At 39.8% G+C, this 15051-nt stretch overlaps 2 pseudogenes; both read left to right on the top strand.

Annotated features, from left to right (window-relative positions):
* Positions 1 to 4919: 4919 nt before the first annotated feature.
* LOC128472617 (cytosolic carboxypeptidase 3-like) lies at positions 4920 to 6491 on the top strand (annotated as a pseudogene).
* A 653-nt stretch (positions 6492 to 7144) lies between these two features.
* Positions 7145 to 12906, top strand: LOC128472608 (E3 ubiquitin-protein ligase DCST1-like; annotated as a pseudogene).
* The last annotated feature ends 2145 nt before the right edge of the window (positions 12907 to 15051 follow it).

Genomic DNA, 15051 nt, shown 5'->3' with positions numbered 1-15051 from the left:
GCTGCAGCCATGCTTTAATGGAGATGTAGTTTCTGTACAGCCTTAAAGAATATCCAACAGGTTATGGGCCCAGATAAGGCCTGCTACAGTAAAAAGGGGCCAAAATACAGCAACATATAAAGACTACAGCAGAAAACCAGAATAATGACAAGTAACACAGCTTCAGCAAAACTTTCAATTGACAATCTGACAAACCTGATCAGAACTATCAGTCCTGGAAATTCAAGATGAAGATGCTTCAGACCTGACCTGCAGAAACCAGACCTGCAGAGCCCACAGATGAATGGATAGGGAAGGCTCTTAAAGCTCAGAGCACTATATCCCTTTGTATTTAATAAGAAAGTTATATCAGTAAATGTACAAGGGATGAACACCGCCCTAAAAAGATCAATTGTATATCATTTTTTAAAGAAAAGGGCGAGTAGAAAACACAAGAAACACACTGGAGACCACACGATAAAATAGGAATGGTGGGGAAATATTTTTCTAAAGTGTGTCATGCTTCAGATAAGACCAGGAAAAAAGGGAGTTGCAATAATTTTCTCAAACACAATTCAGTTGAATATTCGCCATCAAATATTGGACCCAGAAGGCCGCTATATAATTCTGATATGTGAAATTAATAATGAGAAATATACTCTTATTAACATTTATCTTCCAAACGTCTCCCCAGTAAACCTTTTAACAGGGGTGTAACTAGAAGCCTCAGGGCCCGGGTGCGAGAATCTGTTATGGGCCCCCCCGCCCCCCAAAAAAATGATTTTTACACAACAATTTTTTTTCCAACAAATTACATATTGAATCATATTTGTCAAATTTTTCAACTTTTTACAATAACAGAATACCACATTACAATCCCAGGAACCAAAAGTGTTAAAAGGCCAAAATAAGTAGCAGGGAATGGACAGAATATTAACTCCTCACCATCCATGTATGCTAGATAAAGATTATATCAGAGCTCGGCAGATGTATGAGATAGAATCTTTTGTGATGGGATTGGGAGTACATCGATACACTAAAAAAGTCATGTTACATCTGAAGCCACAATTTAGTGCCACTAATCATTTTTAATAAAATATCCAGATTGAAATAGAGTAAATAACATAAAACCTTTACCTTTCTTCTCACTGATTTCAGGGCCTAGAATATTTTGTCCACTGAAGTGACTACAAATTCAGAAAGGGCGTTTTATCTCTGGATAAATAAAAATTACACGGTTCTATTTATTCCCACAGAAAGTAAAAAAAAATTGCCTAACATTAGGGTGCAGTCTTCCCTCCTTCTGACCCTGACCATGGTACTCTCCCCCGTAATCATCCCCATCCTCATTCACTAAACCATACCTCTCTTACTCCTTGTAGTTCATGTATAGATCAAATAAACAACACATGTAAACAGTACGTTCATGTATAGATCAACTGAATAAGACATAAAAACCCTGTATTTACAGGTATACATAAATAAGGCTTAAAAACAAATATAGATCACCCTATCACGTGATATGTGTTCAAATTAAAAAGTGAAAATTAAAAGTAAAAATAATAATAAACAAGACTCCTCAAGCAATGCACTGCAGCAACCCGACAAAACACTCCTCAGGATGTTCAAGACCAGACGTAATCAAAGAAAAAGGGACTCATGTACATAGGGCGTAATCAAAGAAAATGGGGCGCATGTACATAGGGCCCCTTTTGTACATGCACCTCTTTTTCTTTGAATACATAAATAATGTATGGAAGCATAGCATAGCGGATATAGATCAACAGAATAACACACAAACCCAGCATTGCAGGTATAGATTAATTAGAATTCACATAAAAACACAGCATTAAAGGTATAGATAAAACCCCCTAAATTACAGGCATAGATCACAGGTTGCACACCCCAAAGCCAGCCCTGGCATCCACACTGCCCACATAGAACCTGACCAGCACCCAGATAACACAAGTAGGGTTTGCCATCTTTGTCCCCAAACAGCCCATCCTGTGCCTGGCTGGATGGGGACAAAGGTGACACTCTTATTAAAAGAATAATAAAAAAAAAACTTTATGCAGTTTGTCCCCCTCCACAGACACACAGATAGATTTCTTTTTATGTTTATAATTTAATTAATAATTAAATAATAATTTAATGACATATACACACATACAAATTAATTTTTTTTAAAAAAATGCATTATTTTACTGACCTACCTACCTACTTCTTCCACTTTGGGGCCCTGATAGATGCAGACTGCTGTATTTTTAAACAGAATGTCAGTGAGTGACAACATCTGGTGCTCCAGGTCCAGCAGTCTGTGTGAGGGGGCGGAGCTTTCACCCCTCATGCTCTCATTATGCTGCTCCTGCAGTCTGAGCGTGAGGGGGCGGAGCTTTCACCCCTCACGCTGCTCTAATCACTAGGCGGCCGTCGCCAGCTCCGTGGCCCGGCTTGCCTTATTAAAAAAATGGAAAAAAGATTTTGGGCGGCCCCTGACCCCGGTAGTTCCGCCACTGCCTTTTAAATAAAATCTTAGGAGAAGAGAATATTAAGACGGGAAGGTGTCTGATTGCAGGCGATTTCAACTGTTTGAATCTCCATATGGATTAAAAAAACTTTCGAAGGGTAGCGTAATGAATGTTAGAGTAATTAAACAAGCAAAAGTATTAAATACGATTTTGAACTATAATAATTTGACATTTGGCGGACTCTCAATCCACAAGAAAAAGATTTTACTCACTTCTCACATGTACACCTTTCTTACTCTAGAACAGATATGGTGTGGGGAGATGCCGACTTGATTCATAAGATAGATAGGATCTATATAAAAGACAACACATGGTCAGATCATAGTACCATTAATCTTGAAATAAAAGAAGGCCAACCCCAAAATGCAAGAACTACTTGGAGAATCAATACTTAACTACTTTAAATAAAATGTCCAAATAGATACTTCGAGTGCAAATAATTGGTGCGCCTTTAAAGCAGTAGTTAGAGGAAACCTTATTAAAATGAATAATAATTTTAAAAGAGAACAGGGTAAGAAATTATCTGAATTATATTTTTTATTGAATAAACTATTCAGAGAAAATATATCGGAGACTAGTCGAAAAAGTATCTAAGAATATGGAGAAATTAAAAATTTCTATATATACTATCTATGGCGCCATTAGCAATCAATATTAGAAACAACGATAGGATCAAGGGATACCAAACTAGAACAAGAAGTTTAAAAGTGAATATGTATGCGGATGATGTATTGATTACACTGACAGACCCAGTGGAGTTTTTAAAACATTTGATGGAATTTAGATGCTATAGCATCCAATTACTGTACTTAGATAGGGGTATACAGAAGAGGATTGACCAATGCTATGAGTTCACCTGGGCAAAATTAGATTTTAGCTATCTGGGTATCTCTATCACCAGGGTTGTTAACAGGACAATGGAAGTTAATTTTCTGAAATTAATGCAATACACAAATGGTCAATTAAAGGATTGGCAACACATAGAATTATCTTGGTGGGAAAGAATCAACTCTATTAATTCCTATGTTATCCCGAAAATTTCAGACCAATGACTATCTATGGTACAAACAAGTTTTTAAAATTTTATTTGGAGTTGGAAAAAACCCAGACTAAAACAAAAGATATTAGCCCATAAACCAAATTGGTTTATAGCCTTCCCTCATATTAGAAATCTTTATCTCGCGACTATGATTTTATATATCTATAGAATGCAAATTGTACAAGATAAAAAAGAGGGTTGGTATGAGATAGAAAAAAGAACTAGCGGGAGGAATAGATCTAAGTTCGCTCATTTGGAATATACACGGATTAAAAACCATAAAAACTATGGAGAATTGATAAAAAAAATTGATTAGCTCCCTTCGAATAGAAGCCCTGGAACTCAGCATGGAAGATTTAAATATAAAGGGCTGGAGTCAACACGGTATTAGATTTTTTGAACAATTGGTTGTAGGCGGAAAATAAAAACATTCCCCCCAACTTTATAACAAGATGATGGTAGAGAGAGATGAGAGGGGGGACAGGGAGAGTATATTAATATAAATCAACATAACTTTATGTATTTGTCTGAGTACTTCTTTTTTTATTTGTCTCTATGTACCTATTTGTCGTTATTGTCTTACCTTTTTTAATATTGAAAAATTAATAAAAATTATTAAAAAAAGAAAAGGTTAATACTGCCAAAGAGGAAAAACATTCTAATTGCATCCACACTTGGCACAGGCGACCTGGACACAGAAATCCTGACACAATAAAGAAAATAGTTAAGAATAATTGTGCAAGTGGTATAAAAAATAGAGAGACATATTACACTGTATTTTTTACACAGTAAAAATGAAGTAGCAAGAAATTGGAACACTATCTGGCTCAAGTAAATAACAAATTCGTCAGAATGCCAGGTATATTGTGTACAGACAACGGAACTGAATATACAAGTGATATTATACAAGCTATTCTAGAAAAACACGGAATTGTGTTCCAAACTACTGTTCTATATAACCCAGAACAAAATGGGGTTGCAGAAAGAATGAACCGTACTCTATGTGAGAGTGGAAGGACCATGCTTTTTGTGATGCGGATATTCCAACTACATACTGTAGTGAGAGGCAATTATGACAGCGGTCTACATCCAAAATTGCTTACCAGGAAAGACAACCGAGAAAACCCTGTATGTATTAAGGAATGGAAAGGAGCTCGATTTGAGTCATATCAACATTTTCGGAAGCAAAGCTTACGTGCACATCCCAAAAGAAAAATGTTCAAAATGGGATACTTGTGCAAAAGAAGGTATACTACATCAAGATTCAAATAAGGTGGAGTGTGATTGTTGATGAAACCTCTGTGTTCACAGTTTGCCAACCATGACTGCCAACCAATGAGAAGCTAAAGTGGATTAAAGCTGCTGATGAAGAGATGACATCTCTTAGTGAACTTCGGACATGGACACTTTCAGAGCCACCTCAAGGTAAATGTGCAATCGGCTGTAAATGGGTCTTTAAAACCAAATGTGACTCCGAAGGCAAAGTTTGTAGGTGCAAAGCACGTTTAGTGGCAATACGGTGAGGATCATGATGCTCCTTTTGCTCTAGTTGCAAAAAAATGTACTTTCAGAACACTGGGCAAAAGAAAGAACTACCATGTGTCTGTTCCATGGCAGGCAAGGTGGTCTATCTTGCAAATAAAGGGGACAAGGAACCCTGCTACACAGCCTCAAAAGCAGGTGGAAATTGCCCCTTTATGGATGTTATACCTGAGAGCTGCAGAGACCTTGGGAACACGTTGGCTTTTGAAGCACGTTTTGATAGTGGGAATCTCCAGAAGGTGGTCCAGACTGGTGAATATGACTACCAGATAACTCTCCGTACCGACCTGTACACCGAGCGTCACACTCAGTGATTTTACTTCAGAGTGACAAACAGTTCATCCGGGAGAGACCAACAGCTCATGGGTAATTAAAGGGTTCTTGGATTTTATTCTGAGTTCCCATAAAGATGCCTGTCGCCTGCAAGACACCTTTGTCTTTAAGGTGGTGCCCATGCTGAATCCAGATTGAGTGATTGTGGGAAACCACCGCTGCTCTCTCGCCGGTCAGCACTTAAACCGGTTATATAAGAGCAAGTTGAAGGAGTCTGCTCCATCAATATGGTTTACCCGCAACATGATCCAGCGTGTGAAGGATGAACGGAAGGTCCTCTTGTATTGTGATCTTCATACAGCGGAACACAGAACACCTTTATATATGGCTGCTCTGCCAAACGTGGTCAGTCTGCTGTGGACAACTTTGGCGAGCGGGTTTTCCCACTCATGTTTGCCAAGAACTGTCCAGAAAAGTTTTCCTATGTAGACTGCAAGTTTAAAGTGAAGAAAAGCAAGGAGGGCACAGGCCACGTGGCTGTGTGGAGAATGGGGGTGAATAATAGCTACACTCTGGAGTCCACGTACTGTGGATCCACGCTGGGAAAAAGATGTGGGACCCATTTTAGCACCAAAGACCTGGAGTCCGTGGGACATCATTTCTGCACTACATTGTTGGAGTATTGTGATCCAAAGAAAAGGGCGGAAGTGGAGGAGATCTTGAAGCAGAGTAAAGGCCGACGCCACAGCAGTTCAACCAGATCATTTTTACACCTGCCTGATCTGGATGACAGCACTGATGAATCGGATAGCTCGGATTCTGACGGGGCCCCTGGCCATCAGGGCCCAGCTAATAAGGTGATGCCCAAAAAGAAGGTACTCAATTCGGTGAAAGAAAGAATTGCCTCAAAGGACACAAAACAGTGCTTGCAGGACAAAGATGACACCGTAAGGAGGAAGCAGCTCATCACCGTGGATAAATGTTTGAGCGCACTCCCCAAGCCAATGGGCCCACCACAAAAGACTTACGCCCAAGAGAAGATGTCCCCAACTACTAAGGCCAATCTTCCTAAAATTCAAGAGTGGTCAGTCCCACCAAGATCCCAGCAGGAAGAAGGTCTCAATTGTTAACCTGGTTTTTAATGCCGAGGAGAGCTCATTACAACCAAGGAAACTCCCCACATCACAAACTCTAAAGCGGAGATGACTGTAAATGGGGGAGAAATAACAAAACAAAAGATGAACTAGATTTCTAATGACCCGATCACCGGTTGTTTGCCAGTGACACAGGAAGGTACGCAATTGCGGTCTACAGGCCAACCCTCAACCGTCATTGTACATGGATCTTTTGTTTTTGATGCATTGTTGTAATGAGAATTAACATTAGTTCATGATTGCTAGTTATTTGCATGGAGCCACCAAAAATGCATAAATTGAGTTTTTTTTTTAGTTCCCCACGTCCCTCTAAACACACTCGTATTGTGAACTTTGCTGCCTGCGCCACCAGCTCTGTTGTAGGATTAAGAACAATATATGGAGCGGTTACTTCTTAACCAGCAGAAGCAAATTATGCCATTAATGGAATGACTGGAAAGAAGAGGTTAGTTCAATAAAGACGGCTTGGGTGGAGGCAAGATGAGGCAAAAGAGTTATCACTTTGGGCTAATGTAGGACAGGTAAAAATTCTGCCAAACACCCGGCAGAGGCACATAATCCAAACACAAGCTAGCTACACGCACACGGGTAGGACTGGAAATTGTGGTGGTACAGAGTGAAGTAACTTGATGGAGCACCAAAAAGATGAAAAAAATCGAAATCTCCAAACTTTAGATGTGAAAAATGCTTTAGCTGGGAAACACTTTACCCAAACGCTCTATGAAAACCGCAAACAAGTGCGCAAAGCAAGCATTCGCTCTCGCATTGCCTTGAACCCGAGCAGCGGTGGTTTGGTGTAAAGCTGCAGCTGGAGACTCTTACAGGGACAAGAACGTTCAGCGCATCGCCCTACATTTCTAAGAATTGCTTTGTCACTTATTCCTGGGGAACGAACATCGTCGGTATGTGGAAACCACAGTGCGGTACCATGAGGGAGACACTCAAGCTGTGAATGCAAATATGTATTTATTGTGGAAAAACTATGACTTTTTTTCAACCAAGCACAGAGAAAACAGCTTTGGGTTTTAATTCTTAAAAAACAAAACAGAAAAAAAAAACCATGCATATCGGTAAAGCCCGGTTTTGGGCGAGAATGCCTGTTACATTTAGGATATATCTCACCTTCACTATACATAGAATTATACATTACATATAAATCCCATGGGTTTTGCATACACATAAACTCGCAGTTGCAATAACCAGCATCTTCATTAATGATCTACATTTGGGGCCCCAGAAGTACTATAAAATAAACTGCAGGGGCACAAGCAAAAGCAAACGGTGTCTGTCAATACCGGTTTAATTCTTTGAGATGCAGAAGCAAGAGAGCGGCACACAGAATCTTGTACGGGATGTCAGAGGTCTGGGGTGAAATTTAAATACATGTAAAGGTTTGATTCAGAGGTTTAAATTTAATATATTTTTAAATGATACAGAAAGTTTCTATCATTATGAAACTCTGGAAATGGTCCATAAAAGGCACTATGGTGATACGATCCCTTTCCAAACTTTCATCCAGTCACTTTTTTCATATTTAACCTAGAAATGGGTTGAATAAATACTGTAACATGCTAATAAAATGAGTAGACTAACATTGCAAAGTCACAGCAAGGACAGTGTTAACGGGACACAACTGTGATACACAGCGGAAAGTACAAATTCTGTTAGCTGTTGCGAAAACTGCCCTGAATGGGGTGTGGAAATGACCTCAGTTAATGTGTCCTTTCCACTCAACAAACAAGAGATCCGAGTCCTTTGAATATATCCTTTTACTGCCGCCGCACGGGAAGTTGTTTGCCGCCGCAGTCACACGGGGACTGGAATAACTTAAGAACCCTGTCATGTATATCCTAAGGAACACAAACTGCATTCCCTTCTTGTCACAAGACTGCTCTGGACATCAGTTAGCAGGCTTTAATCCCCCGCGCGCAGCACAGCTAATTGACATTGTGTGTGGCTGGTGGATGTGGTTACACGGTTAATCAAGAAGCCACAGCTTCTATACTTAAACCTCAAAGTTGATTCTATAAATACAGTTGGCCAGAACAGTACACAACTGGCTAACGCAACACGACAGGCGTGTACAGTTTGTATGGTTTTGCAGCACATGTTTGTTTCCACCCTACACAGAGTGAAGTCAAACAGGGCAAACTGGTGAAGTCGCCATCTTGAAAAACAATTAAGACCCAAGTCTTAAGTCATGAAAAATGAGTATACTTTTAAAACTGCATTATGTCTGTTCAGGCTCCAGGAGGTATTGCAACACCCCAGGTGTACAGTCAGCTTCTAGCGCTATACCTTCTACACAATGACATGTAAGTTATTCTTCCTAACTCTCTGTCTGATATTATATGAAAGATACATCTATGCAGCAGCTGTAACGTACTAAATAATACACCTCTGTGCAGCTGTTCTAATCATTTTATATTTTAAATATATATTTTTGTTCTGGTTATCTTCCGCAACTACTGATTGCTCTGTAAGCACAACATGATGACCCATTTTACATTAGGGGACATTAATACATTTCATGATGTTTCTTGCTTCATCACATCTGTAAAAATGAGTATTGTGAAAATGGGTAAAAATATAAAAATGCTTTTGGAAATCACAATTTCTTCATTTTACAGCATAACTCACAAAGATACAATTAATTGCTTAGATATCATGTTATGTGTGGTTTTATAGATTCAAATTATGAGATGCCTGTTGGCTGGGCTCATACGGATTCATTTGTGAATATGTGTTAATGCCCTATAAATTCAGGGATTTTTCCACAGTGGTGATAAAGCATATGTTTAGATTTTTTGATGTTACTAAAAACAAAAATATTAGGAAAGGATAAGCCACCTTTTTGTATAGTATTAGTTGATCTTGTATAAGAAATTCTCGGGGTCTTGTCTTGCCATATATATTGTGACAAACCCTATAGCATGAGGGCCACACATGTCACTTTTTAGGGGTCCTAAGCACAGTCCTCTAGGGCAATCAGAGTCAGGAACAGCAGCTTTGAACAAAATAGCGCTTTATTTTAACCACTTAAACCCCAAAAACCAAATCATAAAAATAAAACCTAGCTCCCAATTGGAGCCCTCTCTAACTTAACTACGCTGGTCCACACTGACCAGCCTAATCACCCACTAACTCAACCTCCCAGCCAGACCCAGCTACGCCAGGCTCTGGAAAACCTCCCCCAGACAGCACACAAAATGTCCAGGCAGGTATTGCCTCACTTGGCTCAGGGATTGTCCTCTTCCCCCAACAGTCTCCCTGAGTATCAGGCTCCAGGGGTTTTTAATGTCCAGCACCTGTGCCTGATGCCGGCCCCATAGGAATCCCTGACCGGATCCTGCAGATTTCTTGCCTCCTGGAAAACCCGGCATGGAGTTTCCACAGAATGGGGAAATGGAGCATTGGCCCACCCTGCTCTCCAATTGCTCCACCCCAGGGACCCATATGTATAATCTGCATAGCAGCTGTACTCAGATGCCATGCTAATCATCTCCCTGGGGTTCACACTGTCACAATATTTTTTAATTAACTCTTGGATTTGGGTGAGAATAGAATAAGGGACTCTTAATGGGATGGCTCTTAGGATATATATAGTACTTTAGGAATATAATTCGCCTTTATTGCGTTCAATCGTCCCAACCACGAGATTTCAAGTCCCTTCCAATCTAATAGTTTCTTTCTCATTTTACTAATTAGTGTAAGATAATTATCTCTGACCATTTCTTTCAAATTATGTTTTACTTGAATACGTAAATAATCAAGAGAATTTTTACTCCAATCCACATTTATATATGTGCTTAAAATTTTAGCTTGTTCTTCTGTTTGATGAGTAGAAATGATTTGAGTTTTATCAATATTTAATTTGTAATTGGAGTGGTTATATTCTTTAATCATTTCTAACACATATTTCATTGATTTTTCAGGATGGGGGAGTGTCAAAATAATATCATCAGCAGAGTGTCACTTTATATTGATTAGTTCCCATTTTAATTCCTTCTATTTTAGATGAATTTCTAATCGCCTAAGCTAAAAGTAGTGGGGCTAAAGGGCAGCCCTGTCTCATACCATTGCTAATTTTGAAACTTTTAGAGATAAACATAGGTCCAGTTATTAGTGCAGAAGAATTTTTATATAGTGCTGAAATATTATTTCTAAATTTTCCTGTTATGCCGAAGACTTCCAATGTTTCCGCTAGAAATAGCCAGTCCACCCGATCAAATGCCTTTTCTGCATCTAATGCTACAAAGGCCGTACGCATAGAGTTTTTATTAGATATATCTATAAGATTTATTATTTTACGAGTGTTATCTGTTAATGTTCTATCTTTTATAAATCCTGTTTGATCAGGGTGGATGATTTCCGGCAGAAACATTTTAAGTCTTTTGGCTAAAATCTTCGAGTAGATCTTGATATCTATATTTATCAGTGAGATTGGTCCTGGCCTTTGCCATGCCCAGGTTCTGTCTTAGATTCCTTTTAAGTGACAAAGTTCTTCCTTGGTGCTGGAGCTGGGGGTATGATTGGCACTGGAATCTACTTTTTGTTGGTACATCCAATGAATCTATATCAAGAAAATAAGATAAACCTTCTATATGGGATATCAGGAACCTTCGTTATCGGATGGGGTACATTTTCTCACTTTCGCTGTGCCACGCTCATGATGACACCAAATATTTTGGGCAAAGAAGCCCGTGCTTACCTGGTGATGTATGTACTGCAGTCTATTTTTGATGGACCTGTCAGCAACCTGCAGCATAACATGGAGGATGTTGCAAAATCCATTGGGTGCACGGTGGAGCTCCAGATAAACCACACAAAGTTATTATAAACCCTTTTAGAAAGATAATTGAAGACTTGGTAAAAGGGGCAAAAGAACTTAAAAATGACACCAGCGGCATAAAATCTGTTTTTAAGGAGACAGAGGTGCAGAGCTCTGAAGGATATGATAAAAAGCTTGAGGAACAGAAAGAAAAGGAGATAAAAGGGGAAAACAAGACTCTTGACACTCTGCAGAAGTCTATGCTGCGCTGTGAGTACGTTATTGAAAAAGGTATTGAGAAATGCCGTGAGTGGTTTGCCAAGAAACATGACGATTGTATGAAGGTCGTTCCCCTACCTGTCCTTAACAATCTCTTGTGCCTTCCTATGCAATTCTCATTTGTGTCAATATCATGAATGTTGTAAATACAAGGTGCAAGAAGAAGATCCTTATGGAAGCCAATTTTGGAACAATCTATGATAAGGTCAATGCGACTATGAACGGAATGGACGATGGCTTTGCTAGCAAAATAGCAATAGTTAAACAAGAACAAAGCATGTTTCTTGGCATGAACGTTTCTAAAAAGGAGATTACAGAGGAGATTACAGAGACATTAGAGCAGAAGAGATTAGCTATGAGGAAGGCTGGGTCCTTTGTCCGTGTTTTCATTTCCTGCACATTTATTTTCATCTTTATCTCTGCCTACAAGTATTGCCACCAGTACAACACCAACATTAGGTTTGATAACGCCTATGTAACAACCTACTTCAGGCAGATTGATGCTCGCAGGAGGAAACTGAATAAGAGACATCTTCTACCCCTGAGGAAGGGAGAGCACAAGAGCTTTGTGTTTCCCTGGAATCCAGTGGTTCAGGACCTTGAGATGAAGACAACAATGATGGAGTTTCTCCAGTGTGTTCCCATACTCACCTTCCTCATCTTATCCTTAACTACAGACTGGATCCTTTATCACCTATTCTAGATTATCCGGAAACATTCGCACATCTCGTATGTGTTCTCCAGTCACCACAAACTGGAGATTCTGGTTGGAGGCGATACTTTCCAGGATGTTAAGACGTACTATTGGTAACCTCAACACCTCTTCTGCCACCATGCATCTGAGTAATAACACCATGTGTCTAGTAAATCCGATTCAAATGTCAGTTGAGGGCTATCTGGTCTTGCCTTCCTGTGGTCGGACTCCTGTCGCGCTGCTTTGTCCAGGTGTATATTGGCCGTCTCCGCAGAGTGATTGCTTCCTTCTTCTTTCCAAGGAGAGAAAAGCGGCGTGTTCTGTTCCTTTATAACGAACACCTGAAGAAGCGGGCTGCATATGCAGAAATAAAAAGGAAGAAGACTTTGGCTGAAAAGCTTTGCTACTACCCTGCACCGTTATTTGAGCTGGATGCGCCCGTTCATTCGCAGACGCTGTATTGTGTGCAGTTCTAGTGAAACCAAGGACTCGTATGTGTGTGAGATAGCAGACTGTGGCACAGTATACTGCAGGCAGTGCTTGAGAGATATGAAGCGCTTCTGTTTTGCATGTACACCTCATGAAGACTTCATCTCTGACAGCGGGACTGATATGGATGAATTGGAATGATCCCAGGAATTCCACCTGCATATGTTTACCATCTATATGCAATAAACATTCCTGGTGGCAATAGAAAAACCAATAACAAATAAAACAAATTATAATTTGTATCTTGTTTAGTGTTTCTGGTGATAGTATTACACAAAAGGTGGTAGTAGTAGAACGTTGCAAGCTCATCCAGTGCAGGAAGCTAATCATGGATGAAACGTTGTCACCTCAGCGTATTGCAATTAGATTGTCTTTGCTGTTCTGAGTTTTGAAGAGAAATGTAGACAAAGATACAATATGAGGAGAACAAAACATACCAGCAATGTGTCCCAGTCCTAGATCCCTCTTTCTTTCTTCCCCCACAGTCTTTCTTTTCTAGGAGCAGAGAACGGATATGAGGGTACCATAGTGTTCCAGAACAGAAATTGCCAATAGTGTTTATAGAAACAACAGAAACCAGAGAATTGGTTTATGAGATAGATTGTGCAGATATTTTCAAGTGCTAGTGCTAGTTTAAAGTAACTAGTCTATCTACCGATATTTGTTTTTTAATATTTATTTCGCCGTGGTCTTGCTGCCTTTGGAGTTTTACTGCAGCGATTCAGTTTTCTATGTGCCACTGTTAAATATCCCTATTGCAAACAGGTTTCCCATCTTCAGACACTGTACTTTGTAGCTGCCCCACTGTCTTAACTATTCTGTGCAGTGGTCATCATGGCCAGTTGGGGAAATTATCTAATCTCTACTGGCTGGCCCAGGGAGCTGTATTGGATATCTGTGTGTTGTGTTGCGATCAGGTGTATATGCCCAGTTCTAGTGTACCAGGCCTGTTAAAGAGGCAGCATCAAGGCAGCTCTCCTTTCAGTGGTATAGTTCTAGAGCCACTGTGTGTAGTGTAGAGTAAGTGTGTGTGTAAATATATGTATATACATAAATTACACACGCACACACCGTATTGGCCCGATTAAAAGTCGCACCCTAAAAGTTTGGTGAGATAAGAAAAAATAATTTCTTAAGAAAAAATACACAGTGGAATGGTCAAACAGTATCTTATCTAATGAACAGGAATACGTGTATTCTAACATTTTTGGTATCTATTATGTGGATAGTCAGCATAGGTTATATACAAATAGCAACTTGGAAAACCAATAGCCATTTTATGCCCCCCCCCCTTAATTCATAATACACCTTACTTTAATTTCCTTTTGCCCCCTTCCCTGATATGCCACTCTGCTCCCTAGATATCCCATTCTACCCTCCCAACTTACCACTGCATCCCAAGACTCCCTGGGCTCGACAAATCCCAGGTCGCCATGGCGACTGAGAATTTTGTCCTGGCGCCCAGGTCAGGGGCGTCCAATGTCCTTTTGGCCCTTCTCACCGTGCAGCACGGTGTATGTAATACAATTAAAGCGGCCGGCGTGCACACAGGGCGGTCTTACCACCTCACACTGTGCTGCTGAGTGGCAGTGGCTCAGTGAGGCTCTGCGTCCCTTTCAAGATTTGCCACTCAAGGGGGCGGGGCTCACAGAAGAGTTCTTTGTGACTGGTAGAGGATCTTCACGTTGGAGGAGAACGGGGAAAAAAGAAAAGCGAAAATGTATTAAAGTATTAAAAAAAAATATATATATAGGGGTTCGAGGAAAGTGGAACTATATTTAAGAGAGTGGGAGGGATTCCCTTGGGACATCATTAATTTTTGCCGTTGAAAATAAAACTTTGTTAGCTTAAAAAATAAATCCTGGCTCCTAACTTTTTTAGCAGGTGTCAATAGGTTGTTGCCATAAAAGCTCAGAGTCTTAAGGTTTGTGTTGTTTGTAAAGCTTCAGAGAAAGGAACACGATGACATGCTGACATTTATTTGCTTAACATACTAGAGAACACAATTAATGTTTTTTTTCCAAGTAGAAAAGTGTGTTTAAATATCATGGAACTGCATGCAAGACTAATTCCTATCCAAACACATGGATTTTTATTCACTACTTTCATAAACACCATCAGCAGAACGGATCCAGAATGCTGTTTACGCCGTACATTGAGAGCAGAAGTTTCTTGGTTATGTATAATGACATTAAGGACACAACGGTGATCTTTCACACAGGCTCTGGAGGAAGTTAAAAGCCCATTTATTGTGCAGAAGCGGAGTTTAATAAAACTTCTTCGAAAATCTAGGACACTTTAAG

This window comes from Spea bombifrons, chromosome 1, assembly GCF_027358695.1.
Source record: "Spea bombifrons isolate aSpeBom1 chromosome 1, aSpeBom1.2.pri, whole genome shotgun sequence".
Lineage (NCBI taxonomy): Eukaryota > Metazoa > Chordata > Amphibia > Anura > Pelobatidae > Spea > Spea bombifrons.
The sequence above is the reverse complement of the archived record's forward strand: the minus strand, read 5'-3'. Positions and strand labels throughout refer to the sequence as shown.